The 25664-nt window shown below is 44.4% G+C and overlaps 1 protein-coding gene across 1 annotated transcript in view; it reads right to left on the bottom strand.

Moving 5' to 3' along the window:
• ACER3 (alkaline ceramidase 3) overlaps positions 1-19381 on the bottom strand; it is a 253466-nt gene extending 234085 nt beyond the window's left edge. The window contains exon 1 of the mRNA XM_037840773.1: positions 19342-19381. The gene's annotated coding sequence lies outside the window, so the exon portion shown is untranslated. The remainder of the gene's footprint in view (positions 1-19341) is intronic.
• Positions 19382-25664: the final 6283 nt, after the last annotated feature.

Raw genomic sequence — 25664 nt, 5'->3', positions numbered from 1 at the left:
CCATGTTTTTTAAACTCTTTTTCAGATTTTTCCATCAATTTGCCCGTGTAGTAGTCTGTTTAATTTCTTCTTACCTCCCTTCCAGTTTACTAATTTTTTCTTCAGCTTTGTCCAAGTGCTATTAAATCCATCCACTAAGTTCAATTACTTAATTATTGTTGTTTGATGATTCTGTTTGGTTCTGTCTCATATCTGCTTCGTCATTTTTGTAGTCTCTGGCTCCTTATGCACATTTTCAATTCCTTATTTTATTTCTTTAACCAATTGAATATATTTATTTAATATTCAGTGTCTGATAATTCCAGTAGATGATGTCTTGGCAATTATTTTTCTAAATGCTGTTTTTACTTAATCTGGTTTATGGTGCTTATTTCCTTATATGTTTTTAAATGTTTTACTTTATCTCAAAATTTTTGGAACTTTATCAGTGTGAATTCTGCGAGACGTGTGTTGAAGGTGAATGAGATCTTCCAGAGAGGATTTGTATTCCTGGGGCCACTGCCAATAGGGGGCTACTTAAAGTTCTAAGCTTGGGTTTTTTTTGTTTGTTTGTTTGTTTGTTTGTTTTGACCTCCCAGTTATTGTGAATTTGTGCTGGGTAAGGTTTATGAATTCTCAGGGGAAATTTATTTCCTCATGTTGACTTTTTCTTTTTCTGGCAGTTTCCCATGAGAATAGGGAGAACAAGTTTATTGCTGCTTCATTTTCACACTAAATATTTAGTTCTTTTTGCTCTCTGCTTTTTATGGGGAAGTCTCCTACTTGACCCACCTGGCCTTTTTCTCCTGTTCCCTGCACTCCAGGAGCTACAAATACAAAAGCTCAGTTTCACCTTGTTCAGCAGATGCCCTCAGGGTAAAATCCCACCTCAGGTTCTGAATACTCTTCTGGGTTCCTGCTTTCACTTAGTTTTTGGCTTCTAAATATTTCTTATTTTCTTGACACCTTACTGATGCATTTAAAAACATATTTTTAAAATATATTTCATCTCACAGTTTTAATTAAGTCAGTAGGTGGTTCTGTCAGGTGTCTACTCTACAATATCCTCAAGTGGGATGGTTTGAGCGGCTTTTGAAAGATTCACGGGAACTCTCAGTTGATCGTTTTTCATTTTGTCCTCCTAACAGTCTTTTGAGGACTGTTCAGTTTGTCTCTCTCCCAGTTCCTGGCCACTGTACTAGAGAGTACAAAGGGGACTTTCTGCTATAGGTGAAAATGGGGGGAGAGTTAGTACCCAGTAAGGCCTGGGCTCCCCATTCCAGAGTGGGGAGACTGAGGAGAATGCTGGGGAGCACAGAGGGCGGGAGATCGATGGTGAGAAAGGGGAGACTGAGGAACAGGGAGAAAAGAGAGGGAGTGGCTGAGAGAGACCGAGACCAAAGGGACATGAGAAGAATATAGTCACAAGAATTGTCAACATTCCAGAAAAACGTATGAACATTTTCTTCATGAAAATGTTTACGAGAAGGAGGCATTCTTCATTGATAAATTCTTATTCAAGGATGTATTTTCAATGACTATGCTTACATTAGAAGAATATATCCTTAAATATATTCTGGAATATTAAGAATTCTTATGGGTATATTCTTTTTCTGCTCCTCTGTCTCCCCTTCTTTCTGCCCTTAGGGCTTCCCTGCTTTCTATTCCCCAAATTCCTCCTCTGTCTTCCCCTCAGTCTTCTTCCTTTTGGCCCTTAGAGTCTCCCCTCTTGGCCTGCAGCCTCCCCTTCCCCTTGGTACTGACTCCCTCTGTCCACCCAGCTCCCTCTACCTGCAGTGGCTGGAAATGAGTCAGAGATAAACTGAGCAGTCTACGGAATACCATCATGAAGACAAAGTAAACACCAGTCAACTAAAAGCAAATAGAAATCTTAATGAGCTGTTAAAGCCATCCTGTAAATTTTCAAATCTCTGTAAATCTTTGTAAATGTTAACTAGTTAAAAGAAATAAATTTGGAGAATTGCTTTTTGGGAGTTGGCCATGTGGTGACTTATTCTTCTTTGAGCACACTGGGCTGCTTCCCCAGAGAGGGCGCTTCTCCAGGGCAGGAACTGGGTCTTGTTTTATCTCTCTGTTCCTAATGCCAAGCAGAAAGCAGGCATCGGTAAAGCTTTGTTCAAGAAAAGAATGGATACATTGAAGGTTTGAACAGCTGAAGCCAGGACCAGAACGTGCTTATTTCCTGATGCTCTGGTGGTAACAAAGCCACATTCTGCACTGTCCTGGGCTGTTAGCAGCCGGTATAATCTGCTCACTGGCCCAGCATTTTGGAGGTTGCAGAGAATTTCCTGAGGACTTTGCCACTGAAAACCAACAACCTAAGCCCAAGCAGGAGCTTCAGGACAGCCAAAGCTGAAGCATCTCTTTGCTATTGATCAGCAGGAACCTGAGCTCTAATAAGATGCAGGAGACCCTGTCAGTCTTGGGTTGGGCATTCACAGTTGTCCCACTGTATTACCTACTTGACTTTATTCCTCAACTCCAAAGGCAGTGTAGTTTATGGAACTCTTACATCTGCTGACATTATGTGAGGCACTCAGTGAAGACAGCCAAAAGCAGCCCCAAGCTCAGGCATGTATGAAGCACGGTTCACATCAATACAGGGTGGCAGGTGTGACCATGGGAATCTGTCCAGAACAGCAATTGCCTGGAGGGGGTATCGGGTACATAGTGATTGTCCAATAACTTTTGTGGGGTGAATGTATGGTTAGTGTGGAGGGGATGTTCATGGGGTCAGCCATCTCCTGCTTCACGGAGAAAGCTTTCATCAGAACTGGGTCTTGAGGCGTGGGCAGCTGTTTATCAGATGATGGGGTGGAGTGAGGAGTGGAGATAGGATGTCATTTCAAGAAAAGGAAACAGTGTATGTCAAAACACAGAGGACTTGAAAAGGAATAGAGCTGTCTGTGAAATTACAAGTATCTAAGGAGGAATGCAAGGAATATCGGGGGAGAGGGAAGGGAAGGAAGTGGGGAAGCAAAGAGGAAGGCAGCTGAAGCTTTATCTTGTAGCAACTGGGAACTAATGAAAGGTTTACAGCAGGGAAAAGGCATTATCAGGTTTTCATTTTAGAAAGATAACTCTGGTAAGTCTGTGTGGAACTTAGGAGGAAAGAAGGGAAACCTGAGATTGGGAGGCCTGGAAGGAGATGCTGTAACAGTCCAAGTGAAAGATGGGGGGATCTCACTTGGATGGTAACAGCAGGACTGGGAGCAAGAGGCTGATTCAAGAGACCTTTACTGACGAGAATGGACAATGCCAGGTGATTCTTCTATTGTATCATGCATCACATATGCATTATGTAATGCTTCTGCTGTATTATGTATTATGTTCCTGCTGTGTTCAAGAAAACAGTTACATGTGTGAGAGAGAAGAGGCACAGAGAGAAAGGCACAAGACATGTCCCCTGCCCTTACAGTGGGGAAGTAAACATACATTCACCCGTCACATGTTTACCAAGTGCCCACTTGGCTTATGCACATAAATAAACACAATTCCAAAGTGGCAAGTGTGCAAGAAGTACTGATGAAGTGCCAGGAGAACTCAGGTGCAGGAGGGACACTTATAGCTTATGGACTTGGGCAAGTTCAGGTAGAGAGGTGGCATTTGAGGGGGACCTTGATATATGGGGTGTATGATGTTCTGGGGGAGGGCACTTGAGGCAGAGGGGACAGTGTAAGCAAGGGCATGGCAATGTCAAAGGCGAGGAAATGTGGTTCAGCCTGATGGTCGTGTATGGGGGTGGGGTATGGGTGGGAGGTTATAGGGTTAGATGTGGAGAGAGAGAAAACATGACAAGGGCAGCCAGGGTGGACTGTAGTTAGCCTCAAACACCAGCGTAAGGAGCAGGGATGGGTTGGGTCAGCTCCAGAGGGTCACAGAGGCTTCTAAGCAAGGAGGAGTCATGGTCTGAGATGTGTTGTAGAAAGACAAATTTGGTACCACGTTCAGTACAGCTGGAGGGGACAAATCTTCCCTGAATGGGGAGACCAATGGTGGCTGTTGGCGGAGCGTCCATGAGATGAGGGTGCTCTGGATGAGGTTTCTGGCAGGAAGAATGAAACTGAGGGGACAGATGTGTGAACTATTGCAAAGGCAACCTACTCCAGAGTCCACAAATGTTTTTCGTTTGTTTGCCACGTATGAAACTCTGTGCTGGGCTCCAAAGGTGGGTGGATTCAGGCACAGCAAGGGTCCCGTGTTGGTAAGCTCACAGGCCAGTCGGGAAAAGAGAAAAAGGAACCGACATTTGTTGCCTTTAGGTTAGATGGTAGGTACTGTGCCAGAAAAACTTGACATACGTTATTTAATATCCAAACAACAAGAGCTCCCTTCTACTTTCTGAATGGGATGTTGCCCGATTCATGAATTGCTCAATAAAGCTGTGAGATCCTAAATTGCATGAAAAGTTTTTCCTTTATCAGTTTTGGTGACAAGGACAGATCTGAAGGCAACGGCTGATGGCTCTGGAGGCAACGAGAAAGACAGGCGAAGATGCCATAGAACCTTTTGGGTTCTCTGTCCTCGCCGCCTCCAAGGGTCATGGATGTGTCCCTCTCTTGGATTCAAGCTCTGCTCTTTTTGTGTTCGAGCTCTCAGATCTTACTAGCTTTTAGTCCAAAGGTTAGTGGGTCAGTCTTGTTGACAAGAAGGCTCAGATTTTGAGTTGGAGGCCCTACACTTTTGGTGCAATCCATGGTTTCATTTTTGCTATTACTAGTTTCTTTGTCCTGTGCCCAGGGAAAGTAGTAAAATAGAGATGAGATCCCCAAACTCTAAAAACGTTGTTTCTCCACCCTCTGGCACCCCAGCATATTACATGTTCAAAAATTATGGGGCCAGAAGCTGTGCCTATCTAATAAAATAGCAAAATAGCAAAATCTCACCAAAGACAACTAGAGTTGCAATGGCCATTATGGGGAGCATTCCCATTAGACAGATTTACTCATCTCAGAGGTGCACTTGAGAAAAAGGGCTCCTGAAGTAAAAAAGGCCAAATGGGATGCCTATTTTAATTGATACTTAGTCTACTATGAAATTGCAAAACTCTAAAAAGAGCTTATATATACTAGTGAGTTTTGCATTTCTATGTTTTTTGTATTTCTGTGTTTTTAAATCGGACTCATGGCTAAAAATTTTAAAATTGAAGCTATAAGCTCTCTGTGTCTGCCTCTATGTTTGATATATGGTATTTTCCTACCTCCAGATGGTATTACCAAATTAATTGATAAAACTCCTTAAAAGAGCTCTTTTCAAATTGGCTTAAAGATAAATAAGTGCTTATATATAAGTTAACAATGCTGAAGTCCCAGAAAATAAGGAAGCCAAACTTCTAATATTTCCAAATGAAAAAAACGTATTCATAGAATTAAACTCAAACTTTAAAAAATATTCAAGTTCACATAATTCAGATAAAACTTAATCAAATAGGACTAGTGTAATATTGTTAGTTAAATAAAAATAGCTACACCTTCTGAGTTATCAGTGTTAAGAACAATACAAGCATACAATTTTATTCTACCTGGGTATGTTCTTACTAAATTTATACAGATTTACTGATAAAACAAGCTAGGATTGTATCTACTAGATCTTTAAGATGATGAAAAATGTAAATTTATGTTTAACTAACTTGGGTTATTATTTTGACAAGCTTTATTTTAAGAATTTTGTAGGATGTACACTTGGAGACCATTTCCAAGATCTGTTTGGTAACTTAAATATGTAAGGTATATGGAATGTGTCTAAGGAAAAAGAGAGTAGCTTTATTTTTTTTTAAAGTAAAAAGATAGATTGATTAAATAGGATTTTCTAAACTTCTGTTGATTAAATTTGTATGAGTAAAGTGCAATCAATATAAACATTTCAGAAACTGAATAAAGTTGTTAGAGATTTGTCAATATCCTCATTGTCCACGAGATGTCCTAGTTCTGATCTACCTGATATTAAACAACAACATAGTGTTATTGGTCATAATTTCAGTTATTCTTTAAAAAATATTACCTATCACAGAAATAACCAAATTTCCTTCTCAATTGCATTGTTTTTGTAATGAAATTTCATCAGAACTTTCTTTTTTGTAAAACAGTAATAAGTTTAAAAGCCTTTTGTCATTTACAGACAATTTTTATCCTGGAAACATTTGCAATTACCTCCAGGCCAGAGTGCTCTGTCTCCAACAAAAAGGACTGTCTCTGAGATACGGGAAGGACTATGGCAGGTTCTCTGGGGCACGGGCTTCTAATGACATCGCTTAAATAACTTTGGGATCATACCAGTGAATCAAGACAGGGCAGGATTCCAGAATTCTAGTGAAGAAGCCGATGGGTTCATGAGATTGCTACCACAAGACTGAGCGGAACAAGAAGTACCTCAGGACTGAATGAACTGATAAAGAATGATTATAGTTTTGTTAGGATTATTGTTGATGTTTTAATGTTCTATTTCCTTAATACAAGGAAACCCTTACTCTTTCCCTTAAGCTGTCTATAATTCATAAAACATTCATCTGTTTTCTCCCTGTTTGGACCCTCCAGGATTTGGAAACTAATTGGATATTCTTATTTTTATGGCAATCAGGATCTATCCTCCCCGACGACAGGACACAATTGGTTATATAACCAAAGCTTTAATTGGAATGTCATGTTTGAGAATGATGATTGTTTAATTAGATGTGAACAGAGAGTTTTAAGGAACTAAGGTTGACTTTATGGAGCCAGTGCTTACAAAACTCTCTTGGAAAAACCGGTCTGATACCTGGCTCCTGGTTTCCCTTCCAAGTCACTACAGAAAATTACTTTCTTGCAATCATAGGAACCATATGATTCTTTAGGGACCTTGAGAAAGAGGGATTCATCCAAATCTATAGATACTGAAGGTATTGAGTTCTTGGCTTGGCTTCCTAGCCTCAAGAGGCTTTTAAAAGTCCAGTTGGAGGTTCCTTATGAAAACTACAAGGAAAGCAAGCTTTAAAAGGCCTATATGGTAAATCGCCATTCTTGCTGCACATATATAAATAATCAGGCCAAATCGAATGAAACCACCTTTATTATATAATTAAGGATAATCTTTTTGAGGTTATCTTTGATCAAAAGAAGGGTGACCGTAGAGAAATTTTGAGTGTCAATAGAAACTGCAGTTATCCCTTCCGCATCATTAGAGATGTGGCACACCTGAGATGTGGAAAATCTGCGTAAAATTTTTTGGCCCAGAGAAGTCTGAAATTTTTTCTTTTTCTCTTATGGGGTGTTTACAGAACTTTAGTGTAAAAATTGGGTTAAGTATTTGGTCATAGGCTATATATAAGTCATAGGCTATATGTCATCTGCTGGCTTTTGCATTCTTTTTGCAAACTAACTTTTTACTTATTTTAACTTTAAAAAAGAAATTGTTTATATTTATGTATTAAAAGATAAAAATTGTTGATATTATGCCATACTATACATAAATTTTATGCATTTCTGAGTTTCTAAACTTTTTCTTTCTCGTCTGTTGGCCTTCATGTGTCGTCTTCAGCTTCCGCAAAACTCCCAGAAGGTCCCCATTTAATTTCTTACTCTGATCCACGATATATCGAACCTACAATGGGGAAAGTCACAATGTGGAAGGGTTAACTGTACAGCACACTCCTGTGGGTTATCAGATTCTGATCCTGTTCATTGAGATATTTTGCATGCCTTTTGTAAATTGCAGATAACTGCATGAGTTTTGTTACCTACCTGTAAATTGGACTGGATCCTGTAATCTTACATATATTGTCTACCCTAAATGCCAAAGTGCTAACTTAGTATCTTTTGTGTACTGGGCCTCAAACTGACAAAAGAACGATAATACCCTCAGTCTCTCGACCTACCATAACACAAGGTTTCACTCTTTCATGTGCACCATCGTACCTTCCCTAGGAACACATGACTGGAGCAAACAGTTATAAAAATATCTAAAGTTAAGAAGCACAGCTTTAACACCACCTTCAATGCTCTTTGGGCCCTCCAGGCTGAAGTGACAACTTAGTTTCAGTAGTCTTGCAAAACAAACAGGCTCTAGATACCCTGACTGCCCATGAACAATGTTCCTTTTATGCTACTAAGTCTGGCACAGTGATAAATAACCTAAATATTTCAAAGGACCAAGTCAAGGTGCTTCAGGATACCACTCAGGCTCAAACATTCCAATGGACCAACATATTCCCTGACCCAGGTTCTCAGTTTAATGGAATCCGGGGGTAAACTAGAATGCTTTGGGTTTATGCTTTTAATTGTGATTGTCACAATCATTGAACAAATAGTTGTACAAACTGTTTCATGATCCTGTTCAAATTCCTCGTCACCCTCAAGACTGATGGTTGTTCCTGATAGCTAATCAAAAAGAAAATGATTAGGAAAATGACTGACTGCTATCATGTAACAGAAATCGGACTGTCTCTAATGGATCAAGTCTAAAAATAAATATCTTAGCTACCCTGACTCAGAGAGAGGGCTGTACCCTTAATCCACTCAACCAACTAAGTGACCCTACTCCAAGGATCCTAAATGTTATTGAACAGCCACCCAGTGAACTGCACTACAATTAAGAAAGGAAACAAACAAACCAAAACAATGCAAAGGAAAAATGGAACAAATGACTGGCTGAGCTTACTCGACCACAAAAGAGGGGACACTGTTAAGTAAAATAAAATGGCCACCTGCATTGGGTGGTGTGGGGAGAAAGAAAACCCCTTTCTGAGAAGGGCTTGTCCAGAAGACAAAAACAATTGACCTGCAGGGGTTTTCAGAAGAAAGGGAAAATACCCTATAGAATTGCTGATACACAACATCTGGTGATAAAACTTGTTTTGGTCCAGTAGAGATAGCTTGTCAGAAAGGACAAGCATACCATACTAATCCATGTATACTTGCTCCCCACTTTGTAAGACCCCCCTGTATAAAATGGAAACTTAATTATCAGCCAATCAGAACATTTCCTCACCTGCTTCCATATTTGCCCTAGATGAGCTTCCCCATTCCACCCCCTCGATGGCACTCCCTTCTACTTTCTGAATGGGATACTGCCCGACTCATAAATCGCTCAATAAAGCTGTGGGATCCTTAAATAAATAAATAAATAAATAAATAAATAATACAAACAATAGTCAACTGAGGTAAGAATATCTCCATTTTTAAGATTGGGTGAAGTGACTTGTCAAAGGTCACACAGCTAATTGGGGAGCCCTCCAAAGCCAGCACCTCATTTCCTGTACCAGAGTCTCCACTGAAGCCATCCAGGCTTTTCCTGCATTCATTTTCCTGACAGCAGGTGCACAGATATCAGTGATGTCATCAAGGACTAACCATTGAGAGGTTCCAAGAACTGTTGAACTAATTGAACACTTACAACAACCCTGTGAGTTAGATCCTATTATTATCCCCATTTAATAGATGAGGAAACTGAGGCACGAAGAAGCTAAGTAACTCATCCAAAGTCAAGCCGCTGGAGAGTGGAGGAGACAGGAATTGAACCTAGGCAGTCTGGCTTTTAAAGCCCATGCTCTTAACCAGGGCATAATACATAAATGACAAATGACTGAATAACCAGATAGATTCTCCCACATAGATGTAAGATAAACGATATAGTCCGCTTGTTCTCAGGATTTTATATCTACATGTGTTTATTCATTCAGCGGTTACTGAGCTCCTGCTCCATGCCAGACCCTACATTAGGCACACTGAGGATCCGAGGTTATCTCAGACAAGGTCCCTGCCCTCAAGTCTGGTGGGGAGAGAAATAAAAAGGTACAGTGAAGTACCGGGAGGCTGTTGGGGCATTTTAAGCAGAGAGAAAATAATGCAAATTAAGTTTAACATGATCTTTCTGTCTTTGGTGTAGGCAATAAACTTTAGGAGGGCAAGGGTGGTGACTGGAAGCAGCAATGGGGGTGCAGTCAAGACTTCCCAATGATGGCCTGGGCCAAGGTGGCAGTGTGGGCAGTTGCATCATGACCTGGTGTCACTGGTTTGGCCAAGAGCTCTGCTCTAAGAACACCCTCAAGGAGGTGGAAGAGCAGGGTCCACCTCTAACTCAGCTCCACCACTGACTCACCCATTTGATTCTCTGGACAGCTCTCTTCAGTTGGACCAATGTGAGGTGCTCAGGCCAGAGAGTCCCTAAGGTTCTGTCATCTCCAAGCCTGAACTTCACTACTTTGCTTACATCCCTCCAGTGACTTTCCCTTGTCATGGCCCTGTAGGATCCTACTGCCCTCCCAACTCATGTTCTCTGCCTTTCCCCGTCTTCGTTCTGCTCCAGCCAGTCTGACCTTTCTGTTTCTCGTATAGTCGAGCTTGTTCCTACCTCAGGACTATGCTGCCGTCTATTCCCTCAGCCTACATGGCCACATGACCACATCCTTCAAACCTTGCTGGTCTCAGCTCAAATTTCAGCTCCTCAGAGAGCCCATTCTGATTACCTTAACCTACATGGTCCCCCAATCATGCCATATCACTGCTCCTAGTTTATATTCTTCCTAGAACTTATAATAAACCAGTCATCTAATTTAATTGTTTCTATGTTTATCATTTATCTTCCCAATACAATGTCAGTTCTATGAGAGCAGAGACTTTGCCTGTCTTTGTTCATTATGATATATCCTGTGTCTAGAACAGCACCTGATGGTACGTAGTAGGCACTCTATAAATATTTTTTGAAGGAAGGAAGGAAGGAAGGAGAGAAGGAGGGAAAGAGCCATCTTTCAGCTTTTTGTCACACATAATCTAGGACAGGAAAGAATACATTTCCTGAGTCAGAAAGTGTTTTTTTTTTTTTTTTTGCTTTGCCTTGTTTTGTTTTTAAATAACAAAAGCCCATAAGAAAATCATCATGCATGCCTCTGAATTGACTTTTTTTATTTTTTAAGTCATGGCATCATAGACTGGTCAAGTTTGGTGAGAGCTGTCTTGGTCTTTAGAGTCAGGCGGATCTGGGTTCAAATGCCAGCTCTGCTGCTTGCTAGTTCTACAAGCACATATAGGTCACTTAAGTTCTTGAACATTGGTTTCCACAGCTATAAATATGGGAGTAATATGCCTTAGGGGAGGCATGAAGTTATAGATTGGATATAAAGTTCCTGGGACACAGTTGGTGCTCAGTAAATGTTAATATCACCCCCTCCATCAAGGGTTTATGTGGATATGAGTCTGTTTCACCCTCCAGACTGTGACCTTCTGAAGGCAGCCTTGCCCTCACCATCATTTCATCTGTGGTGCACACATCCGTATACGTCTGTTGAACAAACGGTGGAATCTACTCCAAGGCCCTCATTTTACAGATGAGGAAATTGAAGCCCAGAGACATAAAGTGACTCTCTAGGTCACACAGCATGTGAACAGCAGAGTGTGGCTTAGAATACGCCCTAATTTAAAGCCCAATGCTTCTTTCTCTCTCTGTATTTTATTCATTGCTCACAACAGCACTCTAGGCCTGTCCTAGACTTTGTATATATCCAAACAGCTCTTCCAGGCTCAGGGGGATTTTTTAGGCTGTGAGGAAGCCTGTGCCAGAGCCAGTAAACAAAGCTGAAATACTTCACAAGCTTTATAAAAAGTGTTTACATACGGGCTTACCAAATGGCTTACAATGGTAAACTCTCTCTGAAATAAATTCTCACTGACTGGAAGTACAGGCAGATAGTCACACCAGCCCCTAACCATGCTCCTGTGGCATTCTGGTCAGTCACAACTCTTCCTGATGCCCTTCTGCTGGGCCCTGGTCGCCCAGAGACTAATGAGACCAGGTTGGGGGGTGGGTGCAGACAAGGGTATAGACAGTGGTCACATGATACCATCTGAGCCGAGACAGAAGGAAGTCCAGAAGTGGGGAAGTCCAGATGAGAATCCCCTAACCTAGCCTGGCAGAAGGTTACAGGGAGGGCTTCCTGGAGGAGGTGACAGCTGAGTTTCTTTTTTTTTCCTGTGTGAGAAGTACTCTCCTGTCCTGCTGACATGGCTTTCATCAAACCTGGAAAACTTGCGGTTGAGGGAAAATGAACAACCCCAAAAGCACTTCAGTTTTGCTTCTTGGAGTTTTGGTTATCCTGATTTGCCCATGGGATTTTGACATGGAGATATGTGCCACAATGCCACATGTGTGATCCTGAAAACAAAACAAAACAAAACAAAACAAAAAACTGTTTTGCAGAATCCCATGGCATAAAAATTATAAGGCTTAAGAAAAAAATCAGTTTGGGGCAGATTACTTAAAACCTATGTGCCCTTGTAAGCAGAGCTCTAACAAAAACTGTACCAATCCTAATAAAACAACCGCACAGCTAAATCGCCACAAGTATTTGCACACTGCTTCATCTCAGCAACCTTAAACCTGTGACTTTGTGCTTCCTTCCAGCTGTATTCGCTTCTAGTAGAGACTGGATTCATCAAAATGAAAACTCTGATCTGAGGTTCAGACTTCAAAAATCAAAATCTTTTCTTAAATACAAGAGGAAGTATCTCTGCAGCTTCTTCATTTGCACTCTCAGCTTTCCCAGGGAGCCTAACATAGTGGAAAGGGTGGTGGTTTCTGAAGTCGCTAAATCAGCAACAACTTGCACTAGAGAAAGGCACTTCTGCAGGGTGCTCAGCTTGCAGCTTTTTTTCATAAGGTCTTTTTTTTTTTAACTTTCTCAAAAAATTAAAAAACAAACAATAAAAAAAATTTCAAACAAAACCAAAACAAATAAGAAAAACAAATGACCTAAAATAACTACATTGCTTCCAACATGTTCCTACCATACCCCTCAAAAATTAACAAACCAAGTTGTTCCTGAGTATTCCTATAACATTAAGTTTACCCTCCATAACTTATCTGTTCTTATTAGATTATCATTCCCCTTCACTAGTTGCTGTCTATTGCTAGGTTCCCTACATTCATAAGGTCTTCTTAAAATGCTATGGTTTCCTTTAATTGTGAGAAAACTTGCTCCTGATTGCTTCAAAACATTTATGTGCTGGAAAATACTGCATAGAACCAATAGATAGCTTTACCAATTGTATGTGAGCTAATTCCTATGAAAGAAATACACATTTTAGCAGAACAGATTGTTTTGAACCTTCCTTGGGGAGGGAAGTTTAAAGTGGCTTTTTCAGGATGTTTTCACAGCACCCCTGGACTTTCCTTTCTTCCTGCTAAGGGTCAGAGCTCAGCCACCCTTTACAACACTTGCAGCCCTTTACAATGCACACTCTTGCAGACTCTTTAATTAAACCTCGTGGCAATTTTGTGGGTTGAGAAATGCAGGTGACAGATACCATCCCACTGTCCCTCTCCAGAGGTGTGGGGCAAGGAATTAACAAACGTGAGGGCTCCCAGGTCACAGGCCTTGTGCCAGACACCTGCCCTTCGTGGCCTCATTTCATCCTCACTAACTCCTTGATGGGGCCAATGAGGGATTGTTTCTGAGACACTGTGACATTGTCCTCACTTTTCAAGGGAGGAACCTGGAGCTCACAGATGTTTAAGGTCACCCAGCTGAGCAGTGACAGGGCAGAAGGGGAACCTGGCCCTAAATTAAGATAGCATCTATGGCCTCTCCCCACCGTGCCTCAGGGAGCCAAACAGGCAACTCCCAGTGTAATGGATGGAGTCATCCCGCTGCAAAATAGTGCTTGAGAACCCCAATGTCACCCTCTCCAGGCCAAGAGCAGGAGGCTTGCATTGCAGCGCTACCACATCAATAATGATTCCCATTCAGTGAAGATTTACTATAAGCCAGGGGCAGTGCGAAACACCCTACAATGTTCTCTCTCCAAACTTACCCCAGACCCTGTGAAATAAGGATTTTTAACCTCAATTTGCAGGTGAAGAACCTGAGGCCAAGAGAAGCTAAGCCACCCGCCCATGGTCACACAGCTTGTTAGCAAAGGGCCAGAATCTGAATCCATATCCTGCATCTAGAGGCTGTTAGAGTCCGTGGAGCCTGGCAGGGCAGAGACAACTTCCTGTTTGTCACAAGAGTGTCCACAGAGGCACCAAAGACCAAGAAGGATAAGGGAAGGGCAAGACAACTTCCACGGGACAATGAACAGGAGAAGCGTGAGACTTTGGCCGATGAAGAAGGGGCTGGTGAGGGTTTCATTGGAGAGTTGATGGGACTGCCCAGCTCCCTCCTGGCCCCCACCCCGACCCTCACATGGGGAAAGAAGAAGGGGATCTTCTTCCTCACTTTAGACCAACTGAAGGAGCTTCCCGGGAGCCATCCAGAGAACATGGCCTGTGTGCCTTCACATTCAGTGAATGTAGGGACTGGTCCCTGACCCCCACCCCAAAATGTCTATGAGTGGGAGGCTGGGCAAGAGTTGCCCCTGGTGACAGTTGTGAGATGGGATGCCTGGATTCTGGCCAGGGAAGGATGCCTGAGGATTTCCCATGGGCCAGATGTGGTCCTCATGGAAAAAGCTGGATTGTGGTTGTATCATAAGGTGCAAGCGACCCCTCCGAGAGGTGGACTGACTGGGAACAGGCCAGGGGAGATGCTAAAGAAACCAGCCTCCAGAGAAGGAAAAGCCAAGGGAACAGTGGTGGTGGTGATGATGGTGGTGGTAGTGGTGGCGGTGGTGGCGATGGTGATGATGATGGCTGCAGCAGCGGTGGGTGGTGGGTGGTGGGTGGCGGCGGCAGCAGCGATGGTGGTGGTGGTGGCCATGGTGGGTGGTGGGGGTGGTGGTGGTGGTGATGGTGATGGTGGTGATGGTGGCGGCGGTGGTGATGGTGGTGGTGGTGGTGGTGGCGGCAGCGGCGATGGTGGTGGTGGTGATGGTGGTGGTGGCGGCAGTGGCGGTGGTGATGGTGGCGGCGATGGTGGGTGGTGGTGGTGGTGATGGGGGTGGTGGTGATGGGGGTGGTGGTGATGATGGTGATGGCGGTGGTAGTGGTGGTGGGGGTGGTGGCGGTGGTGGGTGGGGGTGGTGGTGGTGGTGCTGGGACAGTGATAGGGAAAGGCTATGAGGGACCCATGGAACCTCCCACAGGAGCAAAGCCATTGATTACACAGCCCTCTTATCTTCCCTATACCTGATGAGGGAGATGTGGCGTGGAGGAAGTGCTTAAACACAATTGAGCTAGATGCAAAGCTGTTTGGACTCGACTCAGTCACTCCCTTCTGAGGCCCAGGGGCCAATCATTCACAATGGTTAATTTTCTTATAGCAATGAAACAGCCCACATCTGGAATGAATCATACACACACACACATACACACACACACACACACATTTATAAGGCTCATTCTAATATCCCTTTAAATATTGTCCTTCCTTTGCCCTGGAAAAAGGAATGGGAGTTACCGGATTCTTTAAATAAACATCTGTCTACACTCTAGCCTCAGTTCTATCCCTTGCCTTCTGGAAGCAAAGATGTTCCTGAAGGAAAAGCCCTTTTCTGGGTGTGACTGTCCGTGTGCCATAGATGGAGGAGGCTGTGGCATGGTGGAACCCAGCACTGAGCAGCAACTTCGTACCAGGAACCGTCTCATGCTCTGAGGAGATGGCTGGGGAAGGCTGTGTAGTAAATAGCTGAGGGAAAATGCCCCCTGAGGCAGAGCCACAGGTCCCGGTATCTTTGTGAGGTCCCCAGGGCTGGTCATTAGCTTTGCACTTTTTGTGGCTTGCTGAGATAACTGGGCTCAGGGGGATGGTGCCAAGCTAACCAAGCCCAAGGGATCCTCCAAAAAAACCCACATCAGTTTCTTGGGATGTACAAGGGAAGCACATCACTGTTAGGTTCATCTATTGAACACAATAGATATATTTTCCATTTGCATATATGTATTCATTTATTAACAAATAGTTATTAGCATCTACCATGGATCAGGCACTATGCCACATTCTGCACACAACTTATGGATTTAATAAGAGCTTTTCAGGAAAACAAGAAACATCACCTCATTAAATGTACCTGTCAATTATCAGATGCATCCTGATTTCAAAAAAACAAACAAGGAGAAAAATACATGTCTTGGAGGGGAGAAGTGGAGGCTACTCTCTGGGATGGGCATTCTGGAGTCATCGTGGCTCTCACACGCCGCTCTCCAGAGCTGGACCCCGCACCCGGTTTCCCACCTGGGCCAGCACCCAGTTCCAGTGAAAGGAACTCAGGACCCTGCCAAGGCCCTAACAAGCCAGCTGGCCAAGCCCAGGATGACAGAACAGGATGGGGTCCATTCTGCAGATGCCTCCTGTAATAAGCTCAGTCCCTGGAGGCACTCTGTGAGCCTCTCCCACCCACACACCAGGACTGGATGGGCCCAAGTGATTCAAGATGGATGACAATGGACTAAGTGAATTCCTTTTCACATTTTTTCTTTTTATTGCCCAAATCATAAAGGCTCTTTTTCAAAAAGATGGAAAGCACAGATAAGGCAAAAGAAAAATAACTATAATTCCACTTCTCAGAGATAAGCACTGCTATTTTGGTGAGTAATGTGAAAAATGGACCCACCTTTCCACCACCTGTCTGTTGCCCTCTCAGCGAACACACACACATGAGGCAAACTAAAGAATTTAATGAAATCTTCCTAGAATGGTTGATCAGAAGCCTTCCTTTATTTGAGGAAGAGAACAAAGGGGAGAAGTTCCCAATCCTTGACGGACCTAAAAACCACCCGAGAACTCTGTCAAGAGCACAGATTTCTGGTCAGCCTCTACGGATCCTGACTCAGCAGTTCCGGGGCAAGGCTCAGGCATTTTAGCAGGTACCCTGAGAGATGCTGTCACGGAGTCAGAGGGCCATACCCAAAGAGACGCTGCAGTAAACATTAAAGGGTGACGCAGCAACTTTATCCTTCTGACGTGCTCAGGACAGAGCAGGAAATTAACCAACTCCTCTCCGCAGGATTTGAGGCATTTCGACACCTACCCTGCTACCAGTTCCCCTCAGTATGGGTTAAACTGTGCTGACAATTACTTTTGCTCTTTGAGATGTTGTGTTTAATCCAGAAAGTTCAATGTTTAAAGAAAAATGAATCTCAAAAAGGGACTCTGCCTGAGCTCAGGTCTAGGGTTTCTGAAGTAGCCGACTACTGTCTGGGAGATGGACATCAACCACCAGTGGCTGGTGCCCAGGAGGGGGCACTGCCTGAAGGGTAGATGTGCTGTGGGTATGGGGAGGGGTGGGCGGGGCCCGAGAGTGGGACCCCCTCCCCACGGTTGGGATAGGATTTCCATGGGACCGAGCCCAGGCCTGTGGAGAGGCTTGAGAGAAGGAGGGTCTTGGGGGAAGAGAGGTGAGAACCTCAGGGCGAGAGAAGGGGGGCTGGAAACGGCAGCATTCCCTGAGGGCACTTCCCCGCTGTGAGAGATCCCTAGGCTTTCCCTTCCATACTCTGGGCAGTATCAAGAGTGAGAGCTTTAACCTTCCCCCCCTGGACACTGTAGCTTCTTGCACGATTGTCCCAACGCTTCTGTGAAGAAAGGTTCATCCCCTGCCCAGGAGGATGGCTAACCTTGGGGGCTGCAAAGGGACATTGTAGTGAGGGTCAAGGAGCCCTGCTCCTTCCCGTCTCCTCCGGGGCTTCCGTGGAGAGGGTGGTCACTGCTCTGCTGAGGGGCTGTTGGGCAGTGGTGTCTGACCTTGCTGTGGGTGCTTCTGCATGGACGACTCACCGTCCTCCAACCTCTGCCTGTTAGTGACAGTTCCACTTTTGAAAGGAGAAGGAGGAAAGACACATGGCTCCAGGCCACCCCTAGCCCACTTGAGGCCTGGGTGCAAATTAGAAAAAGGCACCTTTCCTCAAGATGCTTTACTTCCACCCATCAGAAATTGGCATCATGTTTTGAGAAAACAAGCACTTTACTACCATCTACTGGAAAACAGTCATAACAGACACACAAATCTTTGTGCAAAGGGCACCTCCTTAGAAGGGGCACCTGTGGCAGCTCTGCTTGCAGGTGCCTATGAATTTTACAGACAAGGAAACTGAGCTGAGGGAGAAGGAAGAACTTCACCAGGATCACAGCTGATCAGCCAGTCTGGCTGCAGAACCCAAGCTCTTCAACATTACACCACTGTTTTTGTTGGAAATATTTGTTACCCCTTCATCTCCCTGACAAACTCCTATTATCCTTAAAACCCACTCAAATATCACCTTGTCTCTGAGGCCTTCTCTGACCTAACCATGTTGAATTGGCCATTCCCGCCTCTGCCCCATGCTCCCCTCTCCAGGACCTCACCCAGGGCTCTGCTGAAGCCTTACGGCATGGAATGAACTGTTAAGTTTATGGTCCATCGCTGCCCCCAGACCGTGAGCAAATTCTTCAAGGGCTGCTGGGGAGGCTGAGGGGTGCCAGCTCTGTGCCCCCAGAACCCCTGGGACCTACACAGAGAAGCAGCTCAGCAAAGATGAACAGAAAGAGCTGAAAGGAATTTGCACACATGGGGATCGGAACAAATGCTCTTGCAGGACCCCTCCAATTGCGACTTTCGGGAATCCATGATGCTGTGTTTGATTCTTAGGCCTCTGCCAAAGCTGGGGAGCAGGAATCACAGCGGTGAAGAAGAGAGGAGGCTTGATGAAGGGTAATTGAAAGAAAATAGGAAACACATCTGCTCAAGAGATGTCAGAGTGATTAGAGGGGATTGGTCTAAGATACTGTGGAGCTTCTTGGAAGGCTCACGTGAGCCCATTAAATACCCCTGAATGCCCAGGGCTTCCCAATGAGAGTGGCTGGAGAAGCCGTCAAGGTCATCGCTGACTTTGAAATCCCCCAGATGCTCCTACATTCATAGGTTTTCAGAAAAGGAAGAAAAAAAAAAAAAAAAAACAAAACCCAATGAGCTGTCATTCTGGAATGAGTGGATTAATAATGCTATCTCTAGGAAAGGGTCATGGGCTTTCTGCCAACCTCAGTCAAGTGTCCAAGGACACCTTGTGTGTGCAAAGAGCTTCTGAAAGCAATTGTGAGAGGCTAATGAGCCTCCAGAGGTGACAAGGCACAACCTTAGAGGTCCCTGTTACCAGCCCCTTTGCTTCACTTTAACAGAATGTAACAGCTGTCACCATGGACCCGGCCCTGTGATAGGCAGAAGAGCCTGAACCCTCGGCTGCAGAACTCGGCTGGGTCTCGAGGGGCCAGTAATGTCTCTTGCCAACTGGATCGTTTTAGGGCTGAGCTCCACTGATCTGGTGCAGCTGATACAATGACCAGCATTTGGTGTTGGATTTAATTTCTTTATAATTCTATTTAGTTCACTAGTCATTTGCAAAAAAAAACCTCCCTTGTATCCAAAGGACTCACAAAGTTGATCTCCCCCTTCATTAATTCATTAAGTCATTCAATACCTATTTCTTGAGCATCGGCCACATAGATGCTCAACATCATCTTACCTTTATCCTTTCCTGCTTCCAGACTCTTGGCCTCGGCAAGTCTGCCTCACTTCACCTGCAGTGAGCTCCCTGGCTCCTAGGCCAGAGGTCCTGATGCCATTCATTGGTTTCCTCTGTCCTGTCTGGACCAGGACCCAAGAATTGAGAAGGATTGTGCCACCTGGAACCCAGAGAAGCAGACATTCAGCCACGGCCTGGGCCCAAGGGGCAACTTCCCACATGACAGAAATCTCCAGGGTGGGGTGGGGGGTATACATGGGGCAGAAGGACCTTCAGGTCCCTTGTCATTGCTCTAAGGAACTGAAAATCCAGACTTCACATCTTCTTCACAGAGAAGGACATAGGTAAATAACACTTATTATTGTTCCTGAGAAACAATAAGGAAACGAATGAGGAAAATACACAAAATAAATACAAATCCCACATGATCCACCGTCAAGAAATAACCACTTTTAACATTTTGGTGTTTATCATTTTGGTCTTTTAAAACAATTCATATATAGAGACAGATATGTATGTATTTACATACGTAAGAAATTATTTTGCAATACTTTTTAATGACCTACTTTCAAAACATAAATTATTGTGACTATTTTCCCATATTTATATTCCACAGTATTGCCTAGTATGGAAAAAACAGTTTATTTAACTTACTTCTCTTACTGAATATCTATTTACTGTTTTTTTCTATTATGCAAAAGGTGAATTATTAGAAGAGGATGGATGTTTCCTGCTGAGAGCGCATGATGCATCCCTCTCCCCGAGTTTTTCCTTCCGTATTCCTGCCATCTATGTGTCAGCTGAACCAGAACCTAGAGTCAACACTGACTCCTTCCTGTCTCACACCCCCACATCCCATCAGCCGTGTCTCTTCTCCTCTCCCTGCCTGCAGGCCTAGCTCAGACCTCCTCGGTTCTCCCGACCATCCCGGCGGCCTGGCCTCTTAGAGCTCCCCCTCCAAGCCATCCTCCTCTCCATTCTGAGCCATCTTGGGAGCAGGATGATATTCCTTTTACTCACCTACTGGCCTCGAGGACAGAGAAAAAAGCCCAAATCTCCTGGTCTTGGCAGGGGAGGAGAACCGTGTTTAATGAGGCGGGGGAGGGTGGCTGTATCTATATTTTAAGGGGGCTGGTATCTGGAGGATAGGGGAGAAGCTGGTGACTGGCTGTGGGAATGAGATCTTTGTACCACCTGAGGCGTGCTGGGAATGGGAGGTCGGGCGCAGGCTTGGCTGGCTCTGCAGCCGGGAAGTCAGCACCTGGTCACCTGATTGTTGGTGGGCGGCGTCTTCCTTGGCCCCTTCGCCGCTGGCCCATACGCTTTCACAGTTTCTCTCTCTGTCACGTGGGGCCCAGGCCCTCCCTGGAAGCTCAGAATGGGATGCTTAAGAGCTTAATGTTGAGAAGATGAAGGTCTTCCGGTACCTGGCAGGTCAGGCTCTGCATGTTTGAGGTTGCCCATCAATTTCACATCCCACAAATTCCACTTGTGAATTTTGTAATTGTGTAACTTGGGTTCAAACCCTTGTTTTGTCTTGCCTCTTGCGTGTAAATGGAAAAACGACCTGTGTTTTCCTTCTAATCAGGGTCAACTCAGAATCTCAGTCCTTAGAAGGATCCATAAGGCCTTTGATTCCAGTCTCTCTGCTCTCCACTCCGTGCATTCCCAACAAAGCCAGCTCCTTCACAGGCCTCCAGTGGTGGGGAAATCAGTCCTTTCCAGGAAGCCTTTCCCCTCTTTGCATGAATCTTTAGAAAGTTGTTCTTGGAATCTGTCATGCATCACCAGGTGGAAGCCCTTCTCATATCCATGCCTTTATAAGCCTGCTATGCCTTTCTGCTCTTGTCCACCAGGGCAAACCCTTATTCCTTCTTCAAATCCCAGCCAAGGTCACCTCCTCCAGGGAGCCTTCCTTGTTTCCTTCAGACTGAGTTGATTCCCTTTCTCTGGATTCTCCCACAGTTCCCTGAGCTTCTTTTTATCATATTACAATTGTTGGTTTATTCATCTGTATCCATTCCCCCCTCCACTTAGACTCTCCTGAGGCTGAATTCTTCCCTCTATCCCTAGTGCCTGGCCAAGGGCTTGGCAAGAGAAGAGGCCTTTATGAATGAAGGATTGAGTGATTAAATGAATGAATGATAAGGGAAGGAAAGAGGGTCTCAGATCATTTTAAACAGCAATGGCCCCCACACCACTCTATTACTGACCCAGGTCCCTGGTTTTTCCAGGCTCTTTCCTGTCTCTGATCTTGCTGGAGCCTCATAATGGCCTGACGTGGTTGTGGGCAGGAACCCACACCCTGATTGGCAAATGAGGAAGTTGGGGTCCCGAGAAGAGAAAAGACTTGCATAAGGTCACCTCAGAACCACGAGGGAGACCGGGAACTGTCTCCATCCTTCCTCTCCTCCTCTTACTTGGCTCCTCCCACCCAACTCACTTTCCTTAGGGCTGCAAGAGCCGAGCTGGATTCCCAGTGGGAGCCAAGGGATTTCAGAGGCCTGAGAGTAGTTCTTGGGAAGTGGATTTTTTGTTATTTTACAGTTAAGTTTTGAGAAATCTTCATATTTCCCAGATACAATTGTTTGTTGGATATGTAGTTTACAAATATGTTCTCCCAGTCTGAAGCTTTCCTTTTCATTCTCTTCACAGGGTCTTTCTCAGAGCAAAAGTTTTACATTTTGATGAGGTCCAACTTACCCATTTTTTCTTTTATGGATCATGCTTTTGGTATCAAGTCTAAAATCTCTTTACCTCACCCTAGGTCCTAAAGATTTTCTCCTATGTATTTTCTCCTAAAAGTTGCATGTTTTGCATTTAAGTTTTAGTTTTTTTGCTTTGTGTGTGTGTGTGTGTGTGTAAGGTATGAGATTTTGGTCTAGGTTTAATTTTTCCCTATGTGCAGCTTAATTTTTAATGGTTGTCCATGAGTCTAGGCTTAGAGATACCATAAATTACTTAAACAAACACCTTACTGATGAATCTTTTGGCTACTTCCAGTAAATTTGCTATTATAAGAAAGACAGCAATGAACATCCTTGTAGCTAAATCTTGTGCAGACCCATGGTTGTTTCCTAAGAGTTTCAGAAGTAGAATTACTGTGGCAATTATTAGGGCACAGGGTATATATTGTTCAACTGTCCTTCAATAAAGTTTGTGCCAATGTGCTCTCAAACTGTGTATGAGTTGGCCCAAGCTAGAAGTCACCTCCTGCAAATAAAATAAAAACAAAAACATTGCAAATGGGATCTCCATGGTGTTTTAGTGTTTTAGGTGTTTTCATTTGAATATCTTTGATTTCATTTGACTATCATGGCAGATGGGGGGTAGCCATGGGGTGATTCTGGGTGGCAACCCTCAGCTCTTCTTCTAAATACACTTTTCTCCTTTCTGGAGTCTTTCCATTTATCTGTTCTCACCAGACCAGGAGTCAGACACCAGAGTTCTACTCTCTGTCACTGGGTATGTGCTGCTAGACAAACCACATACCTCCTCTCTGACCCTCAGTTTCCTTGTTTGTAATTTTTGGGAAGATCTGAACATATCATGGACACACAGTTGCTCTGAAATATTGCAAGTGGTTTAGATGGTAGGTAGGCATTACTAATTTTATCATTTCATTTAGTTCCTTTCCCTTCATAATTTCTGGCTACACGCTACATTAGTTGATTTGTTTTATCAGCGCCCCCTGCTGAGTGTCAATGGAATCATAACCCAAACCTAACAGGTCCAGGTAAGACCTAAGAAGTAAGGCAGAGAGTCAAAGGATTTCAGAGCTGCCACCAGAGTGGCACCCATACTGACCACTCAGAACAGACTCAGGGGCCTGTCCCAGGGTGTGTGCTCTGAACCTCAGCCTTGGATTGTGGAGGAAGGAGCTGACTTTACCCAAGTTCACCCACCTCTGCCCTGTGCCAGGCCCTGTGATGGGGATTCTACCTGTGTTACCTTGATGACTCTTTACAACGAGCTCTGAGATGTTGTAAATGTGTTGTAAATTTGTTGCTGACCATTTTCCAGTGAGGAAATGGGAGAGGGGTAAAATGCTTCAGCTGGTGTGACACAGCTAGAAAGTAGCAGGAGTGATTGGAGTGTAAGGTGCCCCTAGCTTTCCCAGCCACCCTGGTTTGAGGGGCAAAATATTTTCCCTGCTGACCCACCTTCGTGCCTAAGTGTCCCTGTATAATCAAATAATTTTATCAAAACAGCTGAGGTCTTTGCTAAAATGCCAGGGACTTGAGAGAGGAATACATCATGCCTCCGTTTACCATGAACAGGGGCCCATGAAATGTTCTTGGTTTACCTTGTGCTGAACAGGGCCCTGTGAGGGGCAAGGAAGAGGCCTGGACAGGTGACGCAGGTTCAAATCCTGGCTAGGCTGGGCGACCTTGAGCAGGTTACTCAAGGAAGACTTGGGCCCTCAGGGGTTATGGTGGCTCGGAGCTACGTACCCCAGAAAACACATGTTTTTAATCTTAATCCATTCCTATGGGTATGAACCCATTGTGAATAGGACCTTTTGATGACCTTATGTCAAACTGAATGTGGGTGAGCCTTAATCCAATATGGCTGAAGTCCTTATAAGCAAAGGAATTTGGACACGGAAAGAAGCAGCCTCAGGGAGCAGTCAGAAGCTGGGAGTCAACAGACCCAAAAGAGAAAGGAGAAGTCATTACAATGTGCATTGCCATGTGACAAGAAAAATCAAGGAACCCTAAAAATTGCTGGCCAACAAGAAGATCATGGAAGGAAGCAAGACTTCTAGCCTCTGAAACCTGAGCCAATAAATTCCTGTCTTTAAGCCAACCCAATGCATGGTATTTGTTTAGCCACTAGGAAACTAAAACAGGGGCTTTCTCTGAGGAGCTTCTGGATCCCAGGGCAGCTGCCTTTGGCCAGGAGAACTACCCAGCAGTTGTGCCTGGAAGCTGCTCCCAGCTGACCCTGGTAACAGTTAGCTGGATTGGACTGGAGCCGGGGTCAGAGCACTTGGACAGCTGGAAGGGAAGACCTTGAGTCCCTTTCAAGGTCCCTGCCAAATTTAAGTCTTGGCTTCTGTGAGTCTAAGAGCCAGGGAAGCTAACACTCTAGGACTCTCTGTTTCTGATTCCATGATATTAGAATTCTGCTTTCCATGCTCTGCAGTTAACAGTTGATTCATGGGCTCTGGAATCAGATGGAATTGCTTTCAAAATCTGTACTCTGTCGCTTACCAGCTGTGTGACCTTAACCTCTCTGAGCCTCAGTTTTCTCATCTGTAAAATATCTTTACAGTGTAGAGAGAATGAAATAAGTCAGTACATATCATGGGATTACTTCAGTGCCTGGCATTTAATAAACTTTCATTCCATGAACAAGTGCTTTTTGGCTCCCAAATAGATCCAGATTACTCCATTTCTTTCCATCACCACTGCTATTATCAAGTGACCATCATCTCTATCCTGGCCTATCGCAATGACTTCCTAATTGGTCTCTCTGCTGCTGCTCTGGCGCCTCCAGAATGTTCTCCCACCAGCATCCATGGTGATCTTCGTGAAATGTACATTAAAGCACATCATTCCTCTGTTAAAAGGCCTGTAACTGGTCCCCTGCTGAACTGGAATAAAATCCATGCTCCTTACATTGGCCTCTGAGGCCAGCCTTGCTGACCTCTATTCTCAGCCCCACCCCTTGCTCTCTTTCCTACTCTACCCCACTGGTCAGCCATTCGTCCTTCCTCCAGCAGGGCGAGTTCACCCACTCCTCGGGTCTTGGCACTTGAAATTCCCTCTCCTGGAAATGCGCTCTCAGATCCCTGCAGGGTGGGCTTCTTCCCTGGATTCAGGTGTCAGCTAGAACCTCAGACAGAGAAGGGCACACCCCAGGGTCACCTCCACTGGCACCACCACCACCTCCACTTTGCTACGTTTTACCCTTTTCGTAGTATTAATCACCATCATTTATCTTATTTAGTTACTCAACTACCTGTTTAGTGCTGATTCCCTCCCACCAGACGGCATCCTCCAGGAGAGCCTTTTCTATATCACCGCTCTTTCCCCAGAACCTATCTCTGCGTTTGGACACAGTAAACACCAAAAAATTATTTGTCGAATTAAAAAAAAAGAATAAATGTTAGTTTTAAAATTTTGTAAAACGCAAAGGTCAGAAGTTATCTTACAGTGGGGAAGATGTGAAGGGTATGGAGTCCTCGGTGGCTGTGCTGAAAACCACTCCTCATTCAGAATTCTGCTTCTCTGAGTATGTCCTCTTCTTGTGGGGACCCCCTGGCCCCAGGCCTGCCAGCCACATTTTCGGGGTCTGGAGAGTCAACTCGGGGGGAC

Source organism: Choloepus didactylus, chromosome 6 (assembly GCF_015220235.1).
Source record: "Choloepus didactylus isolate mChoDid1 chromosome 6, mChoDid1.pri, whole genome shotgun sequence".
NCBI classification, from domain to species: Eukaryota; Metazoa; Chordata; class Mammalia; order Pilosa; family Megalonychidae; genus Choloepus; species Choloepus didactylus.
This window is presented reverse-complemented; position numbering and strand designations above follow the sequence as displayed.